The sequence below is a fragment of the Ascaphus truei genome, unplaced genomic scaffold (assembly GCF_040206685.1).
Source record: "Ascaphus truei isolate aAscTru1 unplaced genomic scaffold, aAscTru1.hap1 HAP1_SCAFFOLD_918, whole genome shotgun sequence".
In the NCBI taxonomy this organism is placed as follows: Eukaryota; Metazoa; Chordata; class Amphibia; order Anura; family Ascaphidae; genus Ascaphus; species Ascaphus truei.
The window spans coordinates 115,358-134,453 of record NW_027457257.1 but is presented as its reverse complement, the minus strand read 5'-3'; the positions used below and the strand labels follow the sequence as shown (position 1 = coordinate 134,453).

General features: G+C 45.4%; 1 long non-coding RNA gene across 1 annotated transcript; it reads left to right on the top strand.

The window, feature by feature from the left end:
* The first annotated feature begins 1,231 nt into the window (after nucleotides 1–1,231).
* On the top strand, nucleotides 1,232–13,660 carry LOC142486505 (uncharacterized). Its single transcript, XR_012798998.1, has 6 exons — nucleotides 1,232–1,344; nucleotides 4,977–5,094; nucleotides 6,083–6,149; nucleotides 7,716–7,826; nucleotides 11,137–11,246; nucleotides 12,615–13,660. It is a non-coding gene; the product is annotated as an uncharacterized LOC142486505 (long non-coding RNA).
* The last annotated feature ends 5,436 nt before the right edge of the window (nucleotides 13,661–19,096 follow it).

The window sequence follows — 19,096 nt, the reverse complement described above, 5'->3', positions numbered from 1 at the left end:
AGCATGATATTATCAGCATTTGGTGCGGTATAATCAGAGGTATCTATGTGCTTTTGTGCCTGTTTTAAGTCCTCCAGCTTAACGCCCCTACACCTCCCACTACACAGGCATACTTACTTATGCATACACTGACATCTGGCATACCTACACACACCCCAGGGCCACTTCCTTCCCCTGATGTCAGGGAGAGGATGGGCATGCAGAGTGCAGTAAGTCTCCACGTTACTCTGGCCAACAGTCTTGGCCTACCTCCAGCATCTGTCACCCACAACATCTGTTCCCTCCTTGTAAAGTGCTGAACTATCTCACCTGGGTCAGTGCTATAGCTGATCACAGTGCCCGATCAGGATGTCACTGTGAAAGGCAGCAGTGCAGATTGACCGGTCAATCAATGCAGTGCCGCAACATATGCACTAAATGAGATTTCCGTGCCCCCAGTCAGGTTACTCCCTGGGCAGTGACCCTGCTCACACCCTCCCCTAGTTCCACCTCTGATCACAATTATCTCTCTTGGAGAGTGTAGCAAATTGGAGTTGGGGGAATCTCACCTCTGCCATGCATGGTCACAATCTGGGCACAGGACCCAAATAGTGGGCAATGTGGCACTTCTTACAGTAGAGAATAAGTAACTTTATTCTTTACTTGTGTATTAAGGACCTTATTTGCATTAAATTCAGTCCACATGGGACCAAGACTTTCTGGCTTACTGAACAAAGTGGAATTGTTTCGTAGAGGGTGGAGAATTGTATTTTATCTGAAATTACCCCCTCTGCACAAAATACAAACAATTATACCCATACAAGTACCTTGTGGAAGTTGTTGCCCTCTATCTTCCTGTGGTCTCTCCCTGTTTCTCACCGTGCCTCCTCCCATTTCCTTGCACCTCTGCGTCTCCGCATATATCCCTATACTCAGAGCCGGCTCCGGTCAGTGACATGGGATGCCCAAATATGAGCATATCCATATATGGGCATCCATGCCACTGACCGGAGCCCACTCTGTTGCGGATATGGAGAGAGACTGGGAGATTTACATCCCCTTATAATTCATATGGTGCATAGTACCGGCACGTATTGTTTTACCGGTACTGTGTACCTTCTTACTTTCACACTGGTACAGTATGTGCTGCAGTGGGACTGAGAGGGATATATTGGTAACACATAGTCATTGGTGGGGGAATTCAATCCATTTTGAAAATAGTAATGCATTGTTTTTTACTTTTTTTTTTGCAGTAATGAAGAATGAAAAAGTTCTGTTAAAATTGAATTGGACGTGAACTGGATTCAGCATTTCATCATCAACTCTGCACCAGTGTGAATTGACGTTCTTTAATGTTCTGACAAGGTACATGCAACATCTCTTCCTCTACCCCTACACCACCCTCTGCCTCTTGCCTCTCTCTCCACCTCCCTGCTAAGCGTATTAACCCATCTAATGTAATCCACATTCCTTGTCTCACTTTACTCTTCCCTTCTCACGTGCCCTCTGGAATGTCTGCTCTACGACTAACATGGTCTATTTGTACATGACCTCTTCTGCTCTCATCATCCACCACTTCTCATTCCCCTCACCCCTGTCCTACTCGATACCTCAGCTTAATTGAACTCTCTCCTCTGACATCTACCCTTATCTCTAACCTCTCCTCACTTTCTGCTTAAACTAACTATCTTGTTAACTCTTACAATGCTATCATCTCCTCCTCCCTCCTCCTCCATCATCTATATGCCCCTTCTAGGCTCTGACACACTCATCCCTCTAAGGCCGTGATTATCATGGGCACACGCTTGGTCGTCCACAGTGCGTGCGAGCGATGCAGGGCCTCCCCGTCGCCTCGGACCTCAGTGCAGGGATTGCTGGAGCGACAGGCATGCGCTAACTTTGCCTTCTGTTGCGTGCTTACTATAGACGCAGCCTAACCCATGCATTGGTTAAATTCACAAGCACGCTCTCATCACACTTCATCACATCACACTGCTGCTCTTAACACCTATGGAGGAAATCTCACAGTCTGATTTTCTACACTAAACCTTTGTCCTGTTCTGTAAAACTCTGCTCCTTTTTTTAAGGTCAAACACTACTTTTTCCTCACTCATCAACACTCCAATTTAATTCACACTGTCTTCTATGTATTTGAGTCCCACCACTGACTTTCTCCTCCCACTTAACATCCATCCTTTATTTCTCCTCAAGCCTTTGCTCACTTGAGGCAAGGTGGATGCCATCCACAAGTAGATTCGTTCTCTCCCTTCCCCCTCTCTCTTTTTCTATCTAGATCTCATTGCACTCTTGACTCCTTTTCTCCTGTCACAAAGCTGGAACCTGATCTTCTCTTCTCCCTCTACCACATGCCCTCTCAATCCTATATTCTCACTCTCACTCTCACCCACATCTTCAATTCCTCCATATCCTTTGGCTCTTTCAACTCTTCCTTTTAAGCATGCAGTGGTCACCCCTATTCTCAAAAATAACCTTGACCTTGTGTGAATTTCTAACTATCGCCCTGTATCCGTCCTACCATTTGCCTCCTAATTGCTAGAACGTCTTGTGATCTCCCGTTTGATCAACATTCTTAAATCACATGCTCCTCTGGGCCCTTCACAATCTGCCTTTCCCAATGTAACCAATTATGTACATAAAGAAAATTCCCAAGGTCCATTTTACTTACTAATCCTGCTTGATCTCTCTTCTGCTTTTGATACTGTCAATCACTCTTCTCATTCATATTCTAAACTCTTTCTTCGTATCCGCAGCAAACTTATATCCTGGTTTTCATCATACTTCTCCATCACACATTCTCCATCTCTGTTGCTAACGTGTCTTTGTCTCCTGTTGTTTTGTCTGTTGGTATACCTCAGGACTCTGTTCTGGGACCTCTCTCACTACATACTATCACTAGTTGACCTTATCAACTATTTTGGCCCTTGATATCATCTCTATGCAGATGATACACACACCTATCCACCCTACCGTCACTCCTGCAATTTAGTTCCTAGTTTCGGGTGGCCTCCTGGCTATATCCTCCATGGATGACACTCTTCTGCCTTAAACCTAATGTCTAAAACTGAGCTCCTCATATTTCCCCCTAAATCTGGCCTAATATCACCTTTCTCCATCGCAGTAAACAGTACTACCATCATCCTGTCATGAAAGCACATTGCCTAGGAGTAACATTTGACTCTTCCCTTTCCATCTTCATTCACGACACTGGCTAAAGTTTGTTGATTCTTTCTCTGTAATATTTCCAAGATTTGCCCTTTTCTCTGTCAATCTACTGCTAAAACGCCAATGCATGCCCTTATCGTATGGGTTAACATACTGCTAACAGGGCTCCCTGCTTCACAACTTTCTCATTTGCAATCTATCCAAAACTCTGCTGCTTGAATAATTTCCCTTTCTCCCACAACAGTATCTGCTCATCTCCTCCTCCTTAAATCCCTCTCCTTGCTTCCCATCAAGTTTCAGATCACCTACAAAGTTCTCCTCCTTACCTTTTTGTTAAGGTTCTCTATTAGTGGTGTACCGAGTACCCGGCGTTACCCGACACATTTCCAGCTACCCGGACATTACTCGAAACCGGCCACTGAGAAGTGGACTTGGCCGGGTAATACCCGGCGTCGGGTAATGTCAGGGCAGCTGGAAATAATCTTTTATACTTACCTTTCCTAAGACATCTAGGATCAGCAGCAGCAGTCCTCTGATGTTGGCAGCATCAGAGGTGTCTTCACCTGGCGGGGGGAGCTGCAGGAATCACTTCCACAGCACCGAAGCAGGTAAGCTGTGTCTGTGAGCCTGCAGCTCCCCCGCCGGCTGAAGACACCACAGATGCTGCCACCGTCACAGGACTGCTGCTGATCCTAGATGTCACTGCCACCCGGAAGGTAAGTGCCAAACCGTGTACCCGACCGGGTAGAACCTTTCATTTTGGCCGGGTACCCGTTACCCATTTTTTTATAGTTGAGGACCCAGTCCAACACTATTCTCTATTCATCTGCTCCTTCCTACATATCATCTTTGGTCTCGTTATGCCCTTCCTCGTCTCCTAAGCTCTACTAATAACTGTCTCCATTATACTTCTTACACCTCTACTGCGCACTCGCTCTCTTGCCTGAAACCCTTTCCCATCAATTTACCTGTGAAACTCACACACACTCAGTATATGCCAACATACCCTCTTCCACCCACATTTAAGATCAACCTTAAAATTCACAACTTAAATGAAGCATTTCAATAGCTTTTACTCGTTGCTACTGTCACTCATTCAGTCACTAACTATTGTTCCCAAGAAGTGCTTTATACTACAAGTACCCACCATTAAGGACAAGCATTGTCATCTACTGCACTTGTTCCCCCACCTGTTGTCTCTCTGTAAGTCTCCTTACATTTCTCTTAGATTGTAAACTACCCAGGACAGGGATTTACTTTCCTATTGTCTGTTTTTGTTTGTTGAACTTATTGTATAATAATTTCCTGTACTTTTTGGTCTCTCTTGTAAAGCGCTGAGTACACAATGGGTGGTATATAAATAGAGATATATGCAGAGTCTAGAGACAAGGCACACGTGTATAGGTAGCTACAGTTTATCCGGGACCGTATGCATCCTTGAAGTGCCTGTCCCAGTTATTTTCTATTGATTGCAATGTAGGAGTGTCTGTCCTGTCTTATTTTTTTTATTATTATTATTATTATTATTATTATTATATATACAAAGATATATACAAAGATTGTTTCCTGTCGTTAGCATGACATTGTGTGACACAGTGTGATGTCATTGATTCAGTAGATTGTGTGCAGACCGGGACTGCAGTACAGTTTCACTGACATGAATAACTTGTGTGGTAGAAGCTCTAGAAGGAGCACAGCTGTGGGAGGGAGGTGGATTTGCTTTGTATCACATGGTTTGGAGCAAGGTTCATTGTATGTATCGTCAATAATAATTATAATAATAATAATGCAATGCTTAACTTTTTTATTTCAAGAGGAAAGACTGCAGAACAGAAGTGAATATTGAAGCCATGTGTTCATTTTCTTGCAAAATAGAAAATTGAAGGACAGTTGAAGAGGAGGAAAATGACTACACAGAGACAGATAAGCAATGTGTATATTTCTCATTTAGTATTTGTCGTTTTATTGACTCCAAAAAATCCGGCTGCTAAGGGTTTCGCATTGGACATATTCACCTCTACTCCACCCCTTCCTGTGATCTGTACCATGCAGATTTTTGTTGATTCAATACATCATGAATAGAGTGTGGCTACAGTATGAAGTACTGACCCAAGGACCACATCTACTACCATTCATAACAAGAACATGTGCAGTAGCGCACTGCTGCAGTTCTATGTTATTGCTATGAAAGGTTGAGGTGGTGCAATCATATGAATCTTGAGTGGGAGGGATCCTGTTTGCATCATTTAATTTGATCTAGGCCAGTAGAGTATATAACTCTCAGTACAGGTTACATATGGCATCAGTATTAGTGATTTAAAGAACAGAAAAACAGGAGTGGAGAACAAAACCAAGTAATGTTGAAGTTACTACTTTTTACTATTTACTTGGTCAGTCTGTACTGTCTACTCCCCACACAGCTGCTAAGGGTTTCCATTTGAGATACATTCACCTTCTACTCTGCACTACTGTGCTACCCTCTATTCAGAGATGAGTTCAAGTCATGTTTACCACTCTAAATCGCTCTGCAGTCATTGATTCAGCACATCATGGGTAGAGCATGGCTATAGATACAGCAAGCTTTATTTTACCCTAATATTGCATCAAAAAATAGAATATCACTCCGTTTCCTACAGATTTACTGATGCTGATAATGCAGAATCTCACCCTCCCATCATAATACACCAGAGGAAGAAATAATCCTTGCTATATATGTACATTGTGTGACATATTGCCTCCATGACCATTGATGGCAAATACATATTCTGTATAGAGCAGCTGTGTTATGATGTAGTTGTTATTGATCATCATTGAGATATAATCACAAGAATCTTATGCAAAGGGAAACTGTCATTAGCATAGTGGGATTTCAGCCCCCAAACTTCTGTAATATTAATGCAATGTCTTACTTTTATTGCAGTGAACACCGAAGAGACGGATCTACTACAACAGCAAAATGATCATGCAGTTGACAATATGTTGTTCTGGTAATGTGCACAATTATTATGTATGGGCTCCACACCACAGTGCTGGACATATTTTGTTAACTTCAACACTACCCCTACCATGGAGATGTCTTCCTGTGATTGGTGTTACTGATTCAGTACATCATATGCACAGTGTGGCTATTATATGATGGATTGATTTAATGAACCCACCAAACACTGATGACATCTGTATCATCTTCTGTAAAGTGCATCTACAGCAGGATATTATCAGCATTTGGGGTGATATAATCAGAGGCATCTATGTGCTTTTGTGCTGGGTAAAGTCCTCCAGCTGAACCGCCCCCCGCCCCCCACCCCCCTACACCTCCTGCCACACAGGCAAACTTACTTACACACACAGCACACTTACTTATGCACACTGACACTTGGCATACCTACACACACACACCCCACAGCCACTGGCATGCATGCAGAGTCCTGGGCATGCAGGATGGGCATGCAGAGTACAGAATATCTCCACCTTGCTCTGGCCCGTACTCTTGGCCTACCCCCAGCATCTGTCAGCCACAACCTCTGTTCCCTCCCTGTAAATTGCTGCACTAACACACCTTGGTCAGCGCTGCAACCGATCACAGCACCGGATCATGTCACTGTGATAGGAAGCAGTGCTAATTGACCGGTCAATCAATGCCACGTGGCAACATACGCACCAAAAGAGATTTCCATGCCCCCTGACAGGCTACTCCCTGGACTGTGACCCTGCTCATCTTCCACCTCTGATCACAATAATCTCTCTTGGAGAGTGTAGCAAATTGGAGTTGGGGGAATCTCACCTCTGCAGTGCATGTAGAGTCCTGTATGCAGAGTACAGAAAGTCTCCACCTTAGTCTGGCCCGTACTCTTGGCCTACCCACAGCATCTGTCACCCACAAATAATACATACACTAATACTCCCCACAATACACACTTTAATACCTCCTCAATAATAATCTCCCCAATAATATTATAGTCTTAAACACAATATACACAATACCCCCTAACACAAGATACCCAATCTAACACTCTCCTCTGCACCTCAACATAATATACACACTATAATACCCTACACACAATATAATACTCCCACACACACACAATATACACACTATCCTCCTACCGCCATAAAACACAACCAATAATACACACACACTTTGTGGATGTTGGGACCAGCTCCTTGCATGCACCAGTAAAAGAGAGAGGCCTGCCATCCGTGCCTCCCTCCGTTTCCCATCTTCTCCCTGTCTCTCTCCCTCCCTTTCTTTGCATCTCCCTGCATCTTTGCGTATACCCAGTCAGTGACGGCTCCGGTCACGTGATGCCTTAATATGGGCTTATCCATATATCTGTTGCAGAGATGGAGAGAGACCTGGAGATTTTACATTTCCTTATAATTCATATTGGTACTTAGTACGGGCACTTATTGTTTTATCAGTACTGGGTACCTGACCGTACTGGCCTACGAGTGAGAAGGCAATATTGGCATCACACAGTTACTGTTGAATATGTCATTCAATCCATTTTGAAAATAGTAATGCAATGTGGTTTTGTTTTGTTTGCTTTTTGCAGTAATGAAGAATGAAAAAGTTATATTAAAATTAAATTGGAGGGGAACTGGATTCAGCATTTCTTCATGAACTCTGCACTTGTGAGCATTGACCTTCTTGAGTGCCCTGACAGGTACACGCAACTTTAAGACTATAATCTTCATCAACTGCTGTGCAAGCTTTCGTGCTATACCTCCCCCTCCGGTTTTGATTTATACATTTGCTCTCTCAATTCATGTCCTCTAATATCTGGAGGCTCTCTCCTAGCATTTCTCTCTACCACAGCACGTCATCCCAATGTAACCTCTCTCTTGTTCTTTCTGTTTACTGTTTCCTCACTGCTCTGTAAAACTTTTCTAATTTCTCTAACTTCCACACTCCTGCTTTTATCCACATGTTCTATACACTTTCCTTCCCCTACCTTTGCATGTGTCTACACAAAGCACCATTTGTACAGACCTCTATTGCAGCTATTTCTGCACTGCTCAATGAAATGCTCTCCTGCACATCCTATTCTCTTCCACCTTCCCTCATTCTCTACGCCCCCTCTCAAAGCCCCCTCTCTCTATGTCTCCTCTCTCTACGCCTATCTGTCTCATTCTCTTGACGCCCTTCTCTCTCTACATATCCCTATCTCTGTCTCTCTCTACACCTATCTCTGTGTCTCCTTCTATGCTCGCTGATGTTGGGGGATATCTCTTATAATCTTGGACCGGCTCATATACACATCAGGCCTCCCTACTAAGAGTGTTAACCTATCTAATGTAATCCACATTCCTTTCCTTACTTTTCTCTTCCCTTCTCCTGTGCCCTCTGGAATGTCCACTCTTACTAACAAGGCTCTAGTTGTACATAACCTCTTCTGCTCTCATCAGTCACAATCAGTCATTCCCCTCACCGCATCTTACCTGTCCCACTGATTTGCCTCTGCTTAATTAAACTCTCCTCTGACATCTACTCTAACCTCTCTTCTCTCTTCTCTCTCTCTCTTTCTGCTTAAACTAACAATCTTATTAACTCTTACAATGCTATCCTCCTATCTATATGCCCCCTATAGGCTCTGACACACTCATCCCTCTAACCCACACCTTTGGCTAAATTCCCAAACACACTCATCACACTTCCACTCGCTGTTCTTAATACCTACGGAGGAAATCTCACACTTTGTTTGATTTTTCTACAGTAAAAATGTCTCCTGTCCTGTATAAAGCTGCTCTCTAGGGCTAAATACACTACTTTTTTCCACACTCATCAACACTCAAATTTAATTTACGCTGTTTTTTTCTCTGTATTTGACTCCCTCCACTGACCTTCTCCTCCCACTTGCCATCCTTCCTTCACTTCTCCTCAAGCATTTGACTACTTCAGAGGCAAGGTGGATGCCACCCAAAAGGAGATTCCTTCTGTCCCTTCCCCCTTCTCTCCTTCTACCCAAATCTCCTTCTGCACTTGACTCCTTTTCTTCTCTTACAGAGCTGGAAGCTAATCATCTTCTATTCTCCCTCTACCACATGCCCTCTAGATCGTATCCCCTCACACCTTACTGCATCTCTTAGTCCCCACTCTCACCCACATCTTCAATTTCTCCCTATTCTCTGGATTTTTGCCCTCTTACTTTAAGCCTGTAGCGGTCACCCTTTTGTCAGAAACAAACTACACCCTATGTGCCTTACTAACTACCGCTCTGTATCCCTCATGCTGTTTGCCTTCTAATTGCTAGTGTCAACATTCTTAAATCACATGCCCTCCTGGATCCTTTACAACCTGCCTTTCGTACAGCACGTTCTACAGACTGTGCTTTAAGCTAATTCCCAAGGTTTTTCCCTACTAATCCTACTTGATCTATCGGCTGCGTTTGATGCTCTCAATCACTCTCCTCCTTCATATTCTAAACTCTCTCTTGGTATCAGTAACAAAGTTCTATCCTGGTTTTCATCATAACTTTCCTGTCACACATTCTCCATCTCTGTTGCTAACATGTCTTCGTCTTCTATTGATCTGTCTGTGGGTATACATCAGGTCTCTGTTCTGAGATCTCTCTTTCTCTCTACATACTATCATTTGGTGACTTCATCAATGCTTTTGGCCTTAGATATAATCTCTATGCGGATGATACACACACAAATCTATCCACCCCTGTTCTCACTCCTGCAATCCAGTCCCTACTCTTGGGTTGTCTCCTGGCTATATGCTCATGGATGGCACTCCACTGCCTTAAACTTAATGTCTAAAACTGGGCTCATATTATCCCCTTTCTCCATCACAGTAAACAGTACTACCATCTATCTTGTCATCAAACATGTTGCATAGGAGTAACATTTGGCTCTTCAATTCCATCTCCATTCACATGCACGGCTATGGGTAAAATGTGTTGCCTCTTTCTCTGTAATATTGCCAAGATCTTCCCTTTCCCCTCTCAACCTACTGCTAAAACTCCAATGTATACTGTTATCCTATAGGTTATTTTAACATACTACTAACAGGCCTCCATGCTTCACAACTTTCTCCTATGCAAAACTCTGCTGCTTGAATTATCTCACTTTCTCCCACAACAGTCTCTGCTCATCTCCTTAAATCCCTGTCCTGGCATCCCATCAAGTTTTTGTATCACCTACAAAGTTCTCCTCCTTACCTTTTTGTTAAGGCTCTCCATTAATCTGCTCCTTCTTGCATATCATCTTTGATCTCTCGTTATGCCCTTGCTTGTCTCTTGCACTATAACCATAACTGTCTCCTGTAAACTTCTTTCACCTCTACTGTTCTCTCACTTGCCTGAAACCATTTTCCATCACTGCACCGTACATGTGAAACTTCCTCACACTCAGTATATGCCAACATAACCTCTTCCACCCACATGTAAGACCAATCTTAAAATTCACGACTTAAATCAAGCATTTAAAAAACTTTGACTCGTGGCTACTGTCCCACACCCACAGTCACTGCTAACAACTATTGTTCCCAAGATGTGCTTTCTACTAATTGTACCCACCATTAAGGACAAGCATTGTCATCTACTGCACTTCTTCCCCCAACTGCTGCCTCTCTTTAAGTCTTCTAACATTTCTATTAGATTGTAAAGTTCCCAGGGCAAGGATTTACTTTCCTATAATCTGTTTTTATTTGTCGCACTTATTTTTTAATTATTTTTCCCCTCTCCCCTAATGATATACATATAGGTTTTCCTGTCATTTGCATGACAGAGTTATTATGGTTAACTATTGCATCATGTAGACTGCCTTTTCAGTGTGATGTAATTGATTCAGTACTTTGTGTGCAGACTGTGACTGCAGTACAGTGTCACGAACATTAATGACTTGTGTGGTAGAAGCTCTAGAAGGAACACAGCTATGGGAGGGAGGTGGATTTACTTTGGATCACATGGTTTGGCGCAAGGTTCATTGTATGTATGATCATAACCATGCAATGCTTAACTTTTATTTCAGGAGGGAAGAACAGTGAATATTGAAGCCATGTGTTTCTTTTCTGTCAGAAGAGAAATTTTGAAAGACAGTTGAAGAGGAGGAAAATGACTACACAGAGACAGATAAGCAATGTGTATATTTCTCATTTAGTATTTGTCGTTTTGTTGACTCCACACAATCCAGCTGCTAAGGGTTTCGCATTGGACATATTCCCCTCTACTCTACCCTTCCTGTGATCTGTACCATGCAGGTTTTTGTTGATTCAATACATCATGAGTAGAGTGTGGCTGCTGTATGAAGTATTGACCCAAGGACCACATCTACTACCATTCATAACAAGAACATGTGCAGTAGCGCACTGCTGTAGTTCTATGTGTTTTATTAAAGGTTGAAGTGGTGCAATCATATGAATCTGGAGTGGGATGAATCCTGTTTGCATCATATGGTTTCATCTAGGCCAGTAGAGTATATCTCTCAGTACAGGTTACACATGGCATCAGTAGTAGTGATTTAAAGAACAGAAAAAACAAGAGAAACTTCAATGTTGATAACAAAGCCAAGTAATGTTGAAGATACTCCTTTAACTATTTATTTGATCAGTCTGTACTGTCTACTCCCCACACAGCTACTAAGTCTTCCATTTGAGATACATTCACCTCCTACTCTGCACTGCTGTTCTGTCCTCTATTCAGAGATGAGTTCCAGTCATGTTTACCACTCTGAATCACTCTGCAGTCATTGATTCAGCACATCATGGGTAGAGCATGGCTACAGATACAGTAAGCTTTATTTTACCGGCTGATCATCCATAATATTGCATTAAAACATAGAATATTACTCAGTTTCCAAAAGATTCAGTGATGCTAATAATGCAGAATCTTACAACACATCCCATCATAATGCACCAGAGGAAGAAATAATCCTTGCTACACTACCGACACGTTTTATTGAAGCACGGCTAGCACCGCAAGCCGGGGGATGCCCCGGCGTGCTAGCCGCACTCCCTCAGCGTGCCGCGCATCACCGATGCACGGTCACGCGTCATCGGGTGCCTGCGCCCCCTGCACGCGCGTCCAGGGCTCCCCGAGGGAGCACTGGTGTCCCGCGATGTGGGGGACAGCGGCAGGGGGTTCCGGGGGACCCGACGGACCCGGCAGCGGAAGGGAGAAAGCCCCGATCGGAGGGCGCTCCGCTGCTTCGGCGTGCGCCCGGCACCCTCCGGCGCGTGCCAGGTTACTGCTGCGGCCAAGAACGGGCAAATGCTCGAATAAACTCGGCCGCAGCAGTATATCTGTACATTGTGTGACGTTTGGCCTCCATGACCATTGATAGCAAATACATATTTTGTATTGAGCGGCTGTGTTATGATGTAGTTGTTATTGATCATCATTGAGATATAATCACAAGAATCTTATGCAAAGGGAAAATGTCTGCAGCATAGTGGGATTTCAGCTCCCAAACTTCTGTAATATTAATGCAATGTCTTACTTTTATTGCAGTGAACACTGAAGAGACGGATCTACGACAACACTGCACAGGACAAGAGCAAACACTACAAGCAGCAAAATGATCTTGCAGTTGCAAGTATGTTCTGTAATGTGCACAATTATTATTTATGGGCTACACACCACAGTGCTGGACATATTCTGTTAACTTCTACCCCTACCATGGAGATGTCTTCCTGTGATTGATTCAGTACATCATATGCACAGTGTGGCTATGATATGATGGATGGATTTAATGAACCCACCACCCACTGACATCTGCATCATCTTCTGTAAAGTGCAGCAGGATATTATCAGCATTTGGGGTGGTATAATCTGGGGCATCTATGTGCTTTTGTGCCTGGATAAGTTCCTCCAGCTGAACCACCCCCCTATACCTGCCACACAGGCATACTTACAGAGCACACTTACTTATGCACACTGACACTTGGAATACACACACACACACACACACACACACACAGACACTGTCATGCATGCAGTGTCCTGTATGCAGAGTACAGAAAGTCTCCACCTTACTCTGGCCCGTACTCATGGCCTATCCCCAGCATCTGTCATCCACAACCTCTGTTCCCTCCCTGTAAAGTGCTGCACTAACACACCTGGGTCAGCGCTGCAGCTGATCACAGTGCCGGATCATGATGTCAATGGGATAGGCAGCAGAGCTGATTGACAAGTCAATCAATGCAGCTCCGCAATATATGCACCAAAAGAGATTTCTGTACCCCCTGTCAGGCTACTCCCTGGGCAGCGACCCTTCTCACCCCTCTCATTCCACCTCTGATCACAATAATCTCTCTTGGAGTGTGTAGCAAATTGGAGTTGGGGGAATCTCACCTCTGTAGTGCATGGTCACAATCTGGGCACTGTACCCAAATATTGGGCAATGTGGCACGTCTTACAGTAGAGAATAGAATAAGTAACTATATTCTTTACTTGTGTATTAAGGAACTTATTTGCAATAAAAATTCAGTCCACCTGGGACCAAGACTTTCTGGTTTTCTGAACAAAGTGGAATTGTTTTCCTATAATTTTATATTCTCTGAAATGTAACATCACAATAAAGTACTCCTATTTTTTTCCTTTGTGCTTTTTTATGGACTATTCCTTTATGTATTTCACTTAATGGGACTAATTACCTTACGATTAGATTTCACTTGTATTTTCTTGGGTTACTCTTTGGAATTTCTCTCTGTGTTCATTTATACTATCTTATTTAGAGCAGTCTTTGCCATTGGACCCCATTTCTTGCCAGAGAGATCTGTAACACAGAGTATTGAAGAGAGTACATAACAGTGGTGAAGTAGATTTTTATGCTTCTAGGCAGCCTCCCTTCTCACCATGTATTCTGCCCCGACGGTCTCTTGCACTGCTCCCTCCTACACCCACTCTCCTCACTCTTCCCTCCCCTCCCCGCTATCACTCAATGACCCCCTCTCATTCAATCCTGCTCCCTTACTCCCCCCTCACTCATTCTTCCTTCTGCACACACAATCCTCCCGAATATCACTCCCAAACAACACACACACTAATTCTCCCCACAATACACACTATAATACCTCCTTGTGACGATAGCTTCCACAGGCTTATTAATATTACACAAAAATAATTGGGTTTGAACTGAACGAGGCTTAAGATATAATAAATTGTATTTATTCCTTAGAATATAGGTGAACACAACAGATAATACAGTAACGAACAAGAAGTACACTTACTTAAGGGTTGGGGAATGAGAAGTATGATGTAGCATTTCTTTCAGCAGTGAGGAAATCATTCAGGTGATATCAGGTAACCATATCAGCAAACGAAGACAAAGGATATATGGGTGGACAGCAGTTTATAAACCATTCTCCTTCTATTCTTAACCTTAAGCACAGGGGATTGGTTTACAATTACCTCCAGCCACTCACTAACGTGGGAAAGCATTCTGACCCATGTCCCCCTGCTAGTTGGCACATGCGCAGTAGAACTCTGGGGGTCTCATTTCTGAAGCCCCACATTTACATCAGGAATGCCAGACAGTCTACCATTTGGAGTTCTGGCAGGAAAACCTTTGTTGAAAGGTGTTAACTGGAACACTTAAGACCTGCCCTGGTTTGGGCTTCGGATAAACAGTGAGGGTGATAAAACTCTTTGAACAGCACTTAAATCCTAGACATAGCGGCGTCCCCAGGGCCATCTGCTACCTTATGGCCCAAAAGAATCTCTTCTGGGTCTTTGTCCATACCTTAAGATACACTATTAAGCATAAAACATAAACGTATTAAAATATCCGGTTCCGTTAGGTTTAGCAGGTCCAAACTTCCCAGTTCGCATTGCCAGAACTGGGACACCATATGGTCCAAAAAGCGACTTGCTACGACCTAAGAAACCGGAGTTACACCAATGCACATTAAATCATTTTAATACAAAAATCTCCATTGAAAAAGAAATCTCAGCTTTTCACTAAATCCCCATTGAAAACAACGGGCAGCTCCGCCATAGACTTTCAATGGTAAATCGCCGCCATTGAAGTCAATGGGGGTTTTCTGCCATTGAAGTTTATGGGAAAAGTCCCGAACTTCAAGGGGGTCCATACTCCGTCGGGTTGGTCCAAGCGGGTCAAGGATGGTTCTGCAGCGATGCCGGAGCAGTGGCTACAGATACCCCAAACCCTGATCCGCTGAACCCTCCGGAACCGGAGATATGGATTCCTAAAATTCAGCATTTCTCACTTAGTCATTTTTCTGAGCCGTTTCTGCCGCCGCCGGCAAAGCCTATGGCGCGACCCGCTCTATCTGGTTCGACCCTTATCGGGGGTCCAGGATTCGGGGACCCGGTGGTGGTCGAGTGGGGGGACGCTTAGGAACTAGGGGCAAAAAGAATTTTATCCCTAGGTGCCCTAAAACAGTTTATTTCCCCGCTAATTGACGTTGAACTTGACCCAGTGATTTTAGCTCTTTTGAAGGACATTGTATCCGCTTTGCGGTTTGCGGTCTGGACGGCAGCCAACTAGGTTACCTCGAGGCATCTCCATTGAAGTCAATGAGCCCATTGAATTTCAATGGGAAACCGCCGCTCTCCCTCTCCCTCTCGGACGCCACCTGCTGGTCACTACAGGAAACAGGACGAAAACAGCACAAATTCCTATTGAAATGCATTGAGCCCTAATGGCGGCCAATGGGGACCTGCAAAATGGTGCCCGAAAAGGCGGGAAACTTACACAAAGAGCTATAATCATTAAAGAATTATTAACCCTTGTGCTCCCGGATGGATTCTAGTGTGTGTGTGATGCAAACACTGAGTAACCAGACATTACAATGGAACAGGGGAAAATACATTTACATGTCATAACAAGGGTTACATCACATTTCTGGACCTCAGCCCAGTTAACCCCTTGTCTCCCTGGTGCGGTCAGGGGTGGCCAAATGGGGTGCAACCCCTTTAATACCGGGCCACCCCCTCTCTCCCTCTACACCTCCCCTTCTTAATGCGTGTCCTGTGGCCCACTGGCCCTGACGGGGAGTGGGGCACTGCTGGCACCATTAATGAATTCAGTCTCAGAGGGATAGTCCTGGCGTGAAAGTCCATCAGCATTGCTGTTTTCACTACCCTTTTTGTGCTGAATGGTGAATTCAAATTCTTGCAAAGCCAAGCTCCATCTCAGCAGTTTGGCATTTTCCCCTGATACCCTCTGTAGCCAGCTCAGGGGATTGTGGTCGGTAATGACCGTGAAAGCCCTCCCATAGACATAGGGCTGGAGCTTTTTGAGTGCCCACACAATGGCCAAGCACTCCTTTTCAATGGTGGCATATGCCACCTCCCTGGGGAGCAGTTTGCGACTGAGATACACCACAGGGTGCTCTTTGCCATCGTCCCCCACCTGGCTCAACACAGCCCCCACACCAAAGTCTGAGGCATCAGTCTGAATAAGAAAATGCTTGGTATAATCTGGGGCAGCCAGGATGGGGGCCTCAGCAAGCGCAGCTTTCAGTGCCTGGAAAGCAGTTTCACAGGCAGGAGACCAGGTAATAAGCACAGGCAGTTGCTTCTTAGTCAGATCAGTCAGGGGTTTGGCCACGGCGCTGTACTGTGGGACAAATTTCCTGTAGTACCCTGCGGTGCCCAAAAAGGCCATGACCTGTTTCTTGGTTTTTGGAACAGGCCACTGAACTATGGCTTCTACCTTGGCTGGCTCTGGCTTGAAATGCCCTCCACCCACCCTGTGCCCTAAGTACAGGACTTCTGCCATACCTACCATACACTTAGTGGGTTTTAAGGTAAGCCCAGCCTCCCTGATTCTATCCAGCACCGCAGCTACATGTCCTATGTGGGATTCCCAGGAATTACTAAAGACAGCAATGTCATCTAAGTAAGCCCTGGCATAGCTCTGCATCCCTTCCAGTAACCTATTGACCAGGCGTTGGAAGGTAGCCGGGGCATTCTTCATCCCAAATGGCATCACCAAAAACTCATAGAGGCCACTTGGAGTGATGAATGCTGACTTCTCCCTAGCCTCCAGGGTCAGGGGAATCTGCCAGTAGCCTTTGCTCAGATCCATGGTGGTCAGATACTTTGCCCCCGCGAGTTCATCTAGTAACTCATCCATGCGGGGCATGGGGTAAGCATCTGACACCGTCCCAGCGTTGAGCAACCGGTAGTCCACACAAAACCGGGTGGTTTTGTCCTTCTTAGGCACTAGGACTACTGGACTTGCCCAAGGGCTCTGGGACGGAGTAATTACCCCTAGGGTCAGCATCTCCTCAATCTCTCTCCATACTTGTCTTGACCTCTGCTGACACTCTAAGCGTGCTTATGCAGAGGCTGCAGGTCCCCTGTGTGTACTGGGTGTTTGGTGAGATGTGTGGTCCCTGGCATGTCAGTGAAGAGGGCGCTATACTGAGCTAGCATGTCCCTGGCTTCTCCCTTCTGCCTAGCACTCAACTGTGCCCCGATCTCTACCTGCTCAACAGTGTTTCCTTGCTTTGCCTCCCCTAGGAGATCAGGCAGAGCATTGCTCGCCGGATCCTCCAGCAGTGGGCTACAAATGGCCATTACTGCTCCCATACTCGGTGCTCTGTATTCCTTTAACATATTAATGTGATATGTCTTGTGCCTCTCAGGCGCTACCTGTACAACATAGTTGCACTCATTCACCTTTCGGATAACCGGGTACGGTCCCGACCAGGCAGCCATCAGCTTGTTCTCCCGAGTGGGTTTGAGAACAAGCACCTGCTGTCCTGGGATGAATTCTCTGCTACGGGCCTGCTGGTCATACCATTGCTTCTGCTTGGTCTGAGCAGCCCTGAGGTGGTCCTGGGCCACCCCCATAAGCATCTCTAACCGGTCTCTGAGATCTACTACATACTGGATCACTGAAGCATCAGTAGCAGTAGTCTCCCCCTCCCATCCCTCACGGAAGAGGTCCAGAGGTTCATGTACCCTGCGGCCATATAGTAGCTCAAAGGGGGAGAAGCCTGTAGATTCTTGCGGTACCTCTCGGTATGCAAACAGCAAGTGCTGCAGGTGAATCTCCCAGTCTTTCCCCTCCGCCTCTATAAAGGTCCGAAGCATCTGCTTCAGGGTACCATTAAACCTCTCACATAATCCGTTTGTTTGGGGATGGTAAGGGGTAGTGCGCTGGTGCTGTACACCGCAGGCATCCCAGAGACAATGTAACAGTTCACTCATGAACTGCGACCCCTGATCAGTTAGGATCTCACTAGGGAAACCTACCCTAGCAAAAATGTTCAGCAAAGCTGCTGCCACTGTCTTGGCACTTATGGTGCCCTTGCGCTACCGCCTCAGGGTACCGGGTGGCAAAATCCACCACCGTGAGGATGTAGCACTTCCCTGACCTGCTAGGAATCATGAGGGGTCCTATCAGGTCAATCGCTACCTTCTGGAAGGGTTCCCCTATTATCGGTAGGGGTCTCAGGGGTGCCTTCACACGGTCGCCCGCCTTACCTACTCGCTGGCAGGCATCACAGGAGCGGCAGAAATCAGCCGCATCCCTGGATGCCCCCGGCCAGAAATAACGCTGCAATAACCGGGCTCGCGTTCTGGTGACCCCCTGATGTCCCGCTAACGGAATAGAGTGAGCTACCCGTAACAATTGCTGTCGGTACCCCTGGGGTACTACTAGCTGTCGCTTACCGGTCAATCCCTTCTCTATTCTCGGGTTCCCTTCTTCTCTGTATTGGAGTCCCTTATGCCATAGGCAGCGCTCAGTGCCCTCCCCTGCCTGAGATTCGGATGCCCGAAGTCTCAAGCCGGCCAGGGTAGGGTCTGCCTTCACTGCCTCCCTAAACTGGGCTCCTAAATCTGCCCCCCCCCAGTCATGTCATTGTCAGGGGAAGGGGACACGGTAAGGGGGAACAGTAAGTCAGCCTGTGGTTGCAACTGATCCTGGCTTACCTCCCTGGGCTCCTCTGTGCCCTCCGCTAACGTTGGTCCCAAAGGCTGGGGGACTGGGGTGGCCACCGCCGACATTGCTG